The sequence below is a fragment of the Salmo salar genome, chromosome 16 (genome assembly GCF_965601325.2).
Source record: "Salmo salar chromosome 16, fSalSal1, whole genome shotgun sequence".
Classification (NCBI taxonomy): domain Eukaryota; kingdom Metazoa; phylum Chordata; class Actinopteri; order Salmoniformes; family Salmonidae; genus Salmo; species Salmo salar.
The window spans coordinates 83,680,867-83,691,517 of NC_138306.1; positions in this window are offsets into that span (position 1 = coordinate 83,680,867).

A 10,651-nucleotide genomic window follows, 5' to 3' on the forward strand; every position below is an offset into this window, starting at 1 on the left:
TGATTACTCCATTGTAAAGACACTATCATTCAGTTAGCCTCACTACATCACTAGGAAGCTTGGTTGATTACTCCATTGTAAAGACACTACCATTCAGTTAGCCTCTTGCTCTTTCTGTAGTATGATCTAAAATAAGGAGCGGCGACAACGAGGTTCTAGCTCCAGCCTGTTTATTAACCTAACCCACGCATGTCATACATACATAGGTACCGATACCCCCAAGGGACATCCTACTACATCTTCCCCTCTCCCATGAACAAGAACTCAACATGCATAACCACTGAAGCATAACTGAAATGCAATTTGGAAACCAGTATTATTCTCTAACATGCTACTTCACATCCTGAAACAGTATGAAAGCATTAAATCACACAGTATGAACATTAACTTAGGTACAGTGTCTTTTTGCTGGGTATGGTCCCCAACAGTATGTTTTCTCTGTGTCTCAGTTTGGTCTGAGATGCAGGTAGGCTGTCCCTTATTGCATTAATGGACACCTGTACCTCACCCTCTAGACATTGCTCCTCCTCTGATAATAGACGTTTAATTGGGGCCCTGGAGAGTGCATCTGCTGTGATCAGTGCCTTCCCTGGCACATACACCATCTTGTAGGTGAACCTCAGGAATCTGAGGCGGAAGCGCAGAACTCTGGGAGGCAAGTCGTCCAGTGCTTTTGTCCCTAACAGAGCCAACAGTGGTTTGTGGTCAGTCTCTGCTGTAAACTGCAGGCCAATAAGGTATTGGCTGAGCCTTTCACATGCCCATGTGATAGCCAACGCCTCCTTCTCCACTTGAGCATACCTTTGCTCTGTGTCGGATAAGCTTCGGGAGATGTATGCTATTGGACGCCACTCCATGTTGTCCTGCATCTGTGTGAGGACCGCCCCTAGCCCAAAGGATGATGCATCTGCTGATACTTTTGTCTTAGCGTGGGGACGGTACTGGGCCAGCACTCTCTGTGAGGCCAGGTCTCCTTTGATTTTGTCAAACGCCACCTGTTGCATGTGACCCCATGACCAGTCATTCTCTTTGGCTAGTAAGTCTCTCAGAGGTTTGGTTGTATCTGAGAACTGTGGGAGGAACTTACCCACATATGTGGCCATGCCTAAGAAGGTCCTGACTTCAGCCACATTCTGGGGTCTGGGCATATCTGTGATGGCGCTGATCTTCTCCGGGTCCGGCTCTATTCCAGCTGCACTGATTTTGTGTCCCAAGAACAAGACCTCTGACTGTGCAAAAGTGCATTTTTCATTGAGTGTCAGGCCAGTCTCCTGGAGTCGGGTCAGAACTGCTGTGAGCCTTACATCATGTTCTGCTCTGTCCCTTCCGCACACGAGCACATCGTCTGCGTGGACTATGACGCCACTCAGCCCATCCAACAGCTGGGACATGCGTCTTTGGAAATGCTCAGGACCGGAAGCGATTCCAAACGGCAAAACATTAAAACAGTAACGGCCAAATGGTGTTATAAACGTTGTGAGTGCCCTACTCTCTGATGACAGCTGTATCTGCCAGAAACCTGAGCGGGCATCCAGCTTTGTGAAGACTTGTGAGCCATCCAACTGAGCCAGTGACTGCTCCACTGATGGTAAGATGTGTCTCTCTCTGCAGAGTGCCTCATTCAAGTTAGTCATGTCCACACAGATCCTTATGTCCCCATTGGCTTTTGGGACCACTACCATCCCTGCACACCAGTCTGTGGGACTCTCTATTTTAGACACTGCCCCAATTTCTTCCATCCTCCCCAACTCTTCCTTTACTCTGGCCAATAAAGGGATAGGTACACGGCGGGGGGTGGTAAGGGCTTAGGGGACAGCATCCTCTTTCAGGTGGATTTTGTAGTCACCTTCTATCCTTCCTAGACCAGAAAACACTTTCGGGAATTTCTTTTTGAAAACCTCACCTGGGTCCTCCAGTTCGCTCACTCTCTCAATGAGTTGCAATGCTTCAATTGCTGGCAGCCCCAGCAACGGTCTGGCTACAGAGTCAATGACGAAGACAGGCTGGATGGCACTTTTGTCTTTACTCTCCAGTTTAATCACCAACTGCCCTACCACTGGTAGAATCTTATTACTGGGCCCGTAGAGTGTTTTGTTTGTAGAGAGCAAAGGGCCATCTCTACTATAGCTATACAGCCTAGTTGGGATAGCTGTCACTGCTGCCCCAGTGTCTAGTTTAAATGACACAACCTCCCCATTGAGTTTAATGTCTGAATGTCAGCCAGCATTGTTTTCCTTTACTTCTCCCAGAAACATGCTGTCCTGCTGTACCTCCTCTGAGACCTCATGCATTTGCTTTAATCGACAGACAGCTGAAAAGTGTCCTCTCCTGTGACATTTCCTGCATTCCGCATCCTTTGCTGGGCAATCTTTCCGTCTGTGGAAAGGGGATTTCCCACATCTGCGACAAACACTTGAACTAGCTACTGGTGCTGTCTGTGATTGTTTTCTCCACATCTGTTTCTGTTCTGTGTTCCCCTCCGTTTTTTTAGCTCGGTATGAAAATGCATTTATTTCCTCACTCTCTTCGCTCTGCAAGGAGCTGCTGTCGCGCAGCATCATCTGCTGTCTTTTTACTGTCTCACTCTGCCTAACCTGGTTTACAGCTTTGGACAAGGTAAGCTGGGAATCCAACTGTAACTTTTCAGAAAGTGATATATTTCTTATTCCCACTACAATCCGATCTCAGATCAGCTCTTCCCTGAGCTCGCCAAACTGACAATGTTCTGTTAGTTTGTGAACAGCTGTGATAAAACTGTCGGTGGTTTCACCCTGCTCCTGTTTGCGCATATTAAACCTAGCTCTCTCAAATATAATGTTGTGTCTCCCTACAAAATGCGTTTCAAAACAGTCTTTAACGGCACTGTAGTTAAGTTTCTCTTACCCAGTCAACGTTGTGTAACGTCCACTTACTACGACGACCGTTACAGAACTTCCCACCAACAACGGACCAAGCAGCGGGGGAAGGAGCGGCAGAGGAATTATGTGGACTATTTGGAAACTTGGACATGGGAGGAGATCCTGGACGGGGCTGGACCGTGGCACCAGGCTGGGGAATATTATCGCCCACCGGAGGAGATAGAGGCAGCCAAGGCGGAGCGACGCCGGTATGAAGCGCTATACACACGGTTGGCATTTAAGCCTGAGAGGCAGCCCCAATAATTTTTTTGGGGGGGGCACACGGGTAGTTTGGCTGGGCCAGGGTTAAGCCCCAAGCCAACTCCCCGTGCTTATCGGAAGCAGCCTGTTATTGGTCAGGTCCCGTGCTATGGAGTGATACGCACGGCGTCGAGGCCGAGCAGTCACAAGCCGGTGTGCGAGGTGCCAGCACCCCGCATTTGCCACGGGGAAGCAGGCTTCCAGCCAGTAAGGGTGGTGCCAGTACTGTGCTCGAGTCCGCCAGTGCGCCTTCACGGCCCAGTGTATCCTGTTCCCGCTCCTCGCACTAGCCCTGAGGTGCGTGTTTCCAGTCTGGCACATCCTAAGCCAGCACCACGCACCAGGCTTCCAGTGCGTCAGCCCAGTCCCGAGCTTCCGACGACAGTACCTCGTCCAGAGCTTCCGGCAACAGTGCCCCGTCCAGAGCTTCCGGCAACAGTGCCCCGTCCAGAGCTTCCGGCAACAGTACCCCGTCCAGAGCTGTCCGGCGACAGTGCCCCGTCCAGAGATGTCCGGCAACAGTGCCCCGTCCAGAATGTCCGGCGACAGTGCCCCGTCTAGAGATGGCCCACAGTCCGGAACCGAGTGAGACGGCCTACAGTCCGGAACCGAGTGAGACGGCCTACAGTCCGGAAACGAGTGAGACGGCCTACAGTCCGGAGCCGAGTGAGACGGCCTACAGTCCGAAACCGAGTGAGACGGCCTACAGTCCGGAATCGGCGCAGCCAGAGTCGCCCTACAGTCTGGAGCTCCCAGAGTCGCACTACAGTCCGGAGCTCCCAGAGTCGCTCTTCTGCCCGAGGTCTACAGCGATGCGCTTCAGCCTGAGGTCTACAGCGATGCGCTTCAGCCAGAGGCATTCAGCAGGGGTGGACAGGTTAGGTGGGTGACTGAGGCCAGAGCCTAAGCCACCTCCACAGTAGGAGGATTGGGGAGGGGGGGGGGTAGCACGGGAACCGTCAGTGACGGCAGCCACCCTCCCTTCCCTCCCTTTAGTTTGGGGGGTTTATTTTGTGTTTATTTTTTTGTGTGAGGTGCATCCGGGGTCTGCACCTTTGGGGGGGGTTACTGTCACGTTCTGACCAGTAAAGGGGTTATTTGTTATTGTAGTTTGGTCAGGACATGGCAGGGGGGTATTTGTTTTATGTGGTTCGGGGTGTGTGTTTATGTAGAGGGGTGTTTGGTTAGTGTTTTCCGGGGTTTTGGGCTATGTTCTAGGTTAGTATATTTCTATGGTCTAGTCTTTTTAGTTCTATGTTTAGTTTATTGATTTGGCCTTCAATTGGAGGCAGCTGTTCCTCGTTGCCTCTGATTGAAGGTTCTATATAGAGGGGTGTGTTTTGTTTGGGTTTTGTGGGAAGTTGTGATTGCATAGCTGTGTTTAGCCTGTAATCCTGTTCGTTCGATCGTTTTCTTGTTTTGTTACGTGTTCAATAAAGTTAAGATGAGCACTCAACCCGCTGCGCTTTGGTCCACTTACTACGACGACCGTTACACGTTGAAGCATTTAATATATACTCAGCTTCATCACCCATAGAGTAGATCAGTGGATTAACTTGAAATGCCTCATTTTTCACGTTTAAGCCTGACGCTACCCTGTACCTTTCAAAGGGCCTGATCCATTTCGGCCAGTTTTGAATGTCCATACAAACAAAATTCTCCGGGGGACTAATTCGAAATCCGTCAGCACTAGCCACTGGCCTGTCTGTGTTTGTGCCAGTGGTACGGATACGCCCAAGGGACATCCTACTACACTTTCCGTACAGTCACCATGTATTCAAACTGTATTTGTGCTGAGGCCGACTTCAGTCTTCTTACATATATGGTACATGGCAACAAGAAGCATAGAGTTGGCCAACACATGCAGTACAGGATGGATACAATCAAATGTATTTTACAAAGCCCTTTTTTACATCAGCAGTTGTCAGAAAGTGATTTACAGACACCCAGCCTAAAACCCCAAACAGCAAGCAATGCAGGTGTAGAAGCACAGTGGCTAGGAAAAACTCCATAGAAAAGCAAGAACCTAGGAAGAAACCTAGAGAGGAACCAGGCTCTGAGAGGTGGCCAGTCCTCTTCTGGCTGTACCGGGTAGAGAGGAACCAGTCTCAGAGGGGAGGGCCATTCCTCTTCTGGGTAGAGAGGAACCAGTCTCAGAGGGGTGGCCAGTCCTCTTCTGGCTGTACTGGGTAGAGAGGAACCAGTCTCAGAAGGGAAGCCAGTCCTCATCTGGGTAGAGAGGAACCAGTCTCAGAGGGGAGGGCCATTCCTCTTCTGGGTGGAGAGGAACCAGTCTCAGAGGGGAGGGCCATTCCTCTTCTGGGTGGAGAGGAACCAGTCTCAGAGGGGAGGGCCATTCCTCTTCTGGGTGGAGAGGAACCAGTCTCAGAGGGGAGGGCCATTCCTCTTCTGGGTGGAGAGGAACCCGTCTCAGAGGGGTGGCCAGTCCTCTTCTGGCTGTACTGGGTAGAGAGGAACCAGTCTCTGAGGGGTGGCCAGTCCTCTTCTGGGTAGAGAGGAACCAGCCTCAGAGGGGAGGGCCAGTCCTCTTCTGGCTGTACTGGGTAGAGAGAAACCAGTCTCTGAGGGGTGGCCAGTCCTCTTCTGGCTGTACCGGGTAGAGAGGAACCAGTCTCAGAGGGGTGGCCAGTCCTCTTCTGGGTAGAGAGGAACCAGTCTTAGAGGGGAGGGCCAGTCCTCTTCTGGCTGTACCAGGTAGAGAGGAACCAGTCTCAGAGGGAAGGCCAGTCCTCTTCTAGCTGTACTGGGTAGAGAGGAACCAGTCTCAGAGGGGTGGCCAGTCCTCTTCTGGCTGTACCGAGTAGAGAGGAACCAGTCTCAGAGGGAAGGCCAGTCCTCTTCTGGCTGTACCGGGTAGAGAGGAACCAGTCTCTGAGGGGTGGCCAGTCCTCTTCTGGCTGTACTGGGTAGAGAGGAACCAGTCTCAGAGGGGAGGGCCAGTCCTCTTCTGGCTGTACCAGGTAGAGAGGAACTAGTCTCAGAGGGGTGGCCAGTCCTCTTCTGGGTAGAGAGGACCCGTCTCTGAGAGGTGACCAGTCCTCTTCTGGCTGTACCAGGTAGAGAGGAACTAGTCTCAGAGGGGTGGCCAGTCCTCTTCTGGGTAGAGAGGACCCGTCTCTGAGAGGTGACCAGTCCTCTTCTGGCTGTACCGGGTAGAGAGGAACCAGTCTCAGAGGGGTGGGCCAGTCCTCTTCTGGCTGTACCATTTAGAGATATAAGAGTCGGTTTCCTCACCCGCCTGTGTGAGTCCCAGCTTGACTGTTTCTTCACCAGTACTGTATGAGTCCCAGCTTGACTGTTTCATCACCAGTACTGTATGAGTCCCAGCTTGACTGTTTCATCACCAGTACTGTATGAGTCCCAGCTTGACTGTTTCATCACCAGTACTGTATGAGTCCCAGCTTGACTGTTTCATCACCAGTACTGTATGAGTCCTAGCTTGACTGTTTCATCACCAGTACTGTATGAGTCCCAGCTTGACTGTTTCATCACCAGTACTGTATGAGTCCTAGCTTGACTGTTTCATCACCAGTACTGTATGAGTCCTAGCTTGACTGTTTCATCACCAGTACTGTATGAGTCCCAGCTTGACTGTTTCATCACCAGTACTGTATGAGTCCTAGCTTGACTGTTTCATCACCAGTACTGTATGAGTCCTAGCTTGACTGTTTCATCACCAGTACTGTATGAGTCCCAGCTTGACTGTTTCATCACCAGTACTGTATGAGTCCCAGCTTGACTGTTTCATCACCAGTACTGTATGAGTCCTAGCTTGACTGTTTCATCACCAGTACTGTATGAGTCCCAGCTTGACTGTTTCATCACCAGTACTGTATGAGTCCTAGCTTGACTGTTTCATCACCAGTACTGTATGAGTCCTAGCTTGACTGTTTCATCACCAGTACTGTATGAGTCCCAGCTTGACTGTTTCATCACCAGTACTGTATGAGTCCCAGCTTGACTGTTTCATCACCAGTACTGTATGAGTCCTAGCTTGACTGTTTCATCACCAGTACTGTGTGAGTCCCAGCTTGACTGTTTCATCACCAGTACTGTATGAGTCCCAGCTTGACTGTTTCATCACCAGTACTGTATGAGTCCCAGCTTGACTTTTTCATCACCAGTACTGTATGAGTCCTAGCTTGACTGTTTCATCACCAGTACTGTATGAGTCCCAGCTTGACTGTTTCATCACCAGTACTGTATGAGTCCTAGCTTGACTGTTTCATCACCAGTACTGTATGAGTCCCAGCTTGTCCACTTTGCTTGTGTCGCTTACAAGTGTCTCACTGAATGGAATCAGATTGTTATTACTACTGAGACACACCACCATTGACCCCTTATTCCAAAACCTGTCAGAGAGAATCCAGATCCACACTGACTTGTGATGCTACGGTACTCTCTTCCCCCCCAGCACATCCTAGTGTGAGATCAAGGTTGACTTTGGCTATGCTTCGGCATTCACACGGTGTTATGCACTATTTGACGCCCAAGATAAATTGTGTGAAACCTGTCACCTGCAATCAACCAATTCATGCACAACCTAGCATGAACTCAAGTACGCATGCACAAAAAGATGCACACACACAAGCTCTCTTTCTCGCTCTCACACAAATAAACACACACACACTCTCTCTCTGTTTCTCTGTCTCTCTCTCTCCGTCTCTCTGTCTCTGTTTCTCTTTTTCTCTCTCTGTTTCTCTTTTTCTGTCTGTTTGTCTCTCTCTCTGTCTCTCTCTGTGTTCTCTCTCTCTGTCTCTCTCTGTGTTTCTCTTTTTCTCTCTGTCTCTCTCTGTGTTTCTCTTTTTCTCTCTGTCTCTCTCTGTGTTTCTCTTTTTCTCTCTGTCTCTCTCTGTGTTTCTCTTTTTCTCTCTGTCTCTCTCTGTGTTTCTCTTTTTCTCTCTGTCTCTCTCTGTGTTTCTCTTTTTCTCTCTGTCTCTCTCTGTGTTTCTCTTTTTCTGTCTGTCTGTCTGTCTGTCTGTCTGTCTGTCTGTCTGTCTGTCTGTCTGTCTGTCTGTCTGTCTGTCTGTCTGTCTGTCTGTCTGTCTGTCTGTCTGTCTGTCTGTCTGTCTGTCTGTCTGTCTGTCTGTCTGTCTGTCTGTCTGTCTGGTGTGTGAAGAACATCCTTCTAGACAGACCAGTTCAACAGACCCCTGTTGCTACAATGGCTGTGTTTACACCGGCAGCCCAATTCTGATATTTTGAAACTAATTGGTCATTAGACCAATCAGATCAGATCTCTTGTCAATCATTGGACAAAATATCTAAATTTGACTACCTGTATAAACACAGCCAATGACACAGCAAAGCCCTCCTGAGGCATGCTGGGATATTTATGGAGCTGAGGTAAGGAGGATGGCCTATAGCCTCAAGGTATCTCTCGGAAACTGGACAGGGCTTTTTCACCATCCTGTACTAGCCAGCTAAAGCACCAACACAGATCGGTAAACTTTAAAACATGCTTTTAACCTTTATGTCAGCCTTAAAATTGATCCTTCAGCCCGTAGAGTCCTACCTTAGCCCCTAATCATATCTTAGCCCCTAGAGTCATACTATGGTCCTTAATCATACCTTAGCCCCTAAAGTCATACCTCAGTCCCCAGAGTCGTACCTCAGCCCCGAGAGATGTAGCTCGGCCCCTAGAGTCGTACCTCGGCCCCTAGAGTCGTACCTCAGCCCCTAGAGTCGTATCTCGGCCCTAGAGTCATACCTCAGTCCCTAGAGTCGTATCTCAGCCTCTAGAGTCGTACCTCGGCCCCTAGAGTCGTACCTCGGCCCCTAGAGTCGTACCTCAGCCCCTAGAGTCGTATCTCGGCCCTAGAGTCGTACCTCAGTCCCTAGAGTCGTATCTCAGCCTCTAGAGTCGTACCTCGGCCCCTAAAGTCATACCTCAGCCCCTAGAGTCGTACCTCGGCCCCTAAAGTCATACCTCAGCCCCTAGAGTCGTACCTCAGCCCCTAGAGTCGTACCTCGGCCCCTAGAGTCATACCTCAGCCCCTAGAGTCGTATCTCGGCCCTAGAGTCGTACCTCAGTCCCTAGAGTCGTACCTCAGCCCCTAGAGTCGTCCCTCAGCCCCTAGAGTCGTAACTCAGCCCCTAGAGTCGTATCTCAGCCCCTAGAGTCGTAACTCAGCCCCTAGAGTCGTAACTCAGCCCCTAGAGTCGTAACTCAGCCCCTAGAGTCGTACCTCAGCCCCTAAGAGTCGTAACTCAGCCCCTAGAGTCGTACCTCAGCCCCTAGAGTCGTACCTCAGCCCCTAGAGTCGTCCCTCAGCCCCTAGAGTCGTATCTCAGCCCCTAGAGTCATATCTCAGCCCCTAGAGTCATATCTCGGCCCCTAGAGTCGTCCCTCAGCCCCTAGAGTCGTATCTCAGCCCCTAGAGTCACACCTCAGCAGTTATCACCATCTAGTGTATATGTCGCTCTGCATTTAGTAAATACCCTCATTCAACACAGACCTACAATATGAAGGACTCAAAAGTTGTTGTTTTTTCAGTTACTCAACTGAAAATGTGTTGTATTATTAGGTGTATCCCCTGAATGCCTCGTAGAAAACAATTCAAACACATTTACATACAGTCATAATTTACCAGGCCAATATCAGTCTGTCACATACTTACAGTCTCGGCAGCCAAAGTGACCAGGACATTTCATAAGGATGGTGACTCAATATTATGATTGATGGTGTTTGTATTAAGTCCTGATGGATTGTGATAGCATTTTAATGAGCTGGGCTGTGTATTGGCTTTCCCATTAAATAGAAGGAAACCATCCATTTCTTAACAGATGTTGTAGATTATAGGGTGGTTGAGGACGTCCTGTGGGACATATGTGTCTGTGAGTGTATGTGTGTGTGTGTGTGTGTGTGTGTGTGTGTGTGTGTGTGTGTGTGTGTGTGTGTGTGTGTGTGTGTGTGTGTGTGTGTGTGTGTGTGTGTGTGTGTGTGTGTGTGTGTGTGTGTGTGTGTGTGTGTGTGTGTGTGTCTACAGAGATCCGTCAGACACTGTATCACTGATAATCCACATGTTCACTATGTTCATACAACCTGAAACTACATCCTACATCCTGTTTTTTACCCTCATCGTTCTCTAGGATGTTTCCACTCGAGTCTATCGGATTTATTATAATGGTGAGTCACACACACACACACACACAGTCTCCCCCTCCAAGGAGACCTCTCTCTGATGGGAGGAACAACCCTCCTGGTTCTCTATGCCAAGCAGCCTCTGAAGGGAGGAACAAACCTCCTGGTTCTCTATGCCAAGCAGCCTCTGAAGGGAGGAACAAACCTCCTGGTTCTCTATTCCAAGCAGCCTCTGAAGGGAGGAACAAACCTCCTGGTTCTCTATTCCAAGCAGCCTCTGATGGGAGGAACAAACCTCCTGGTTCTCTATTCCAAGCAGCCTCTGAAGGGAGGAACAAACCTCCTGGTTCTCTATGCCAAGCAGCCTCTGAAGGGAGGAACAAACCTC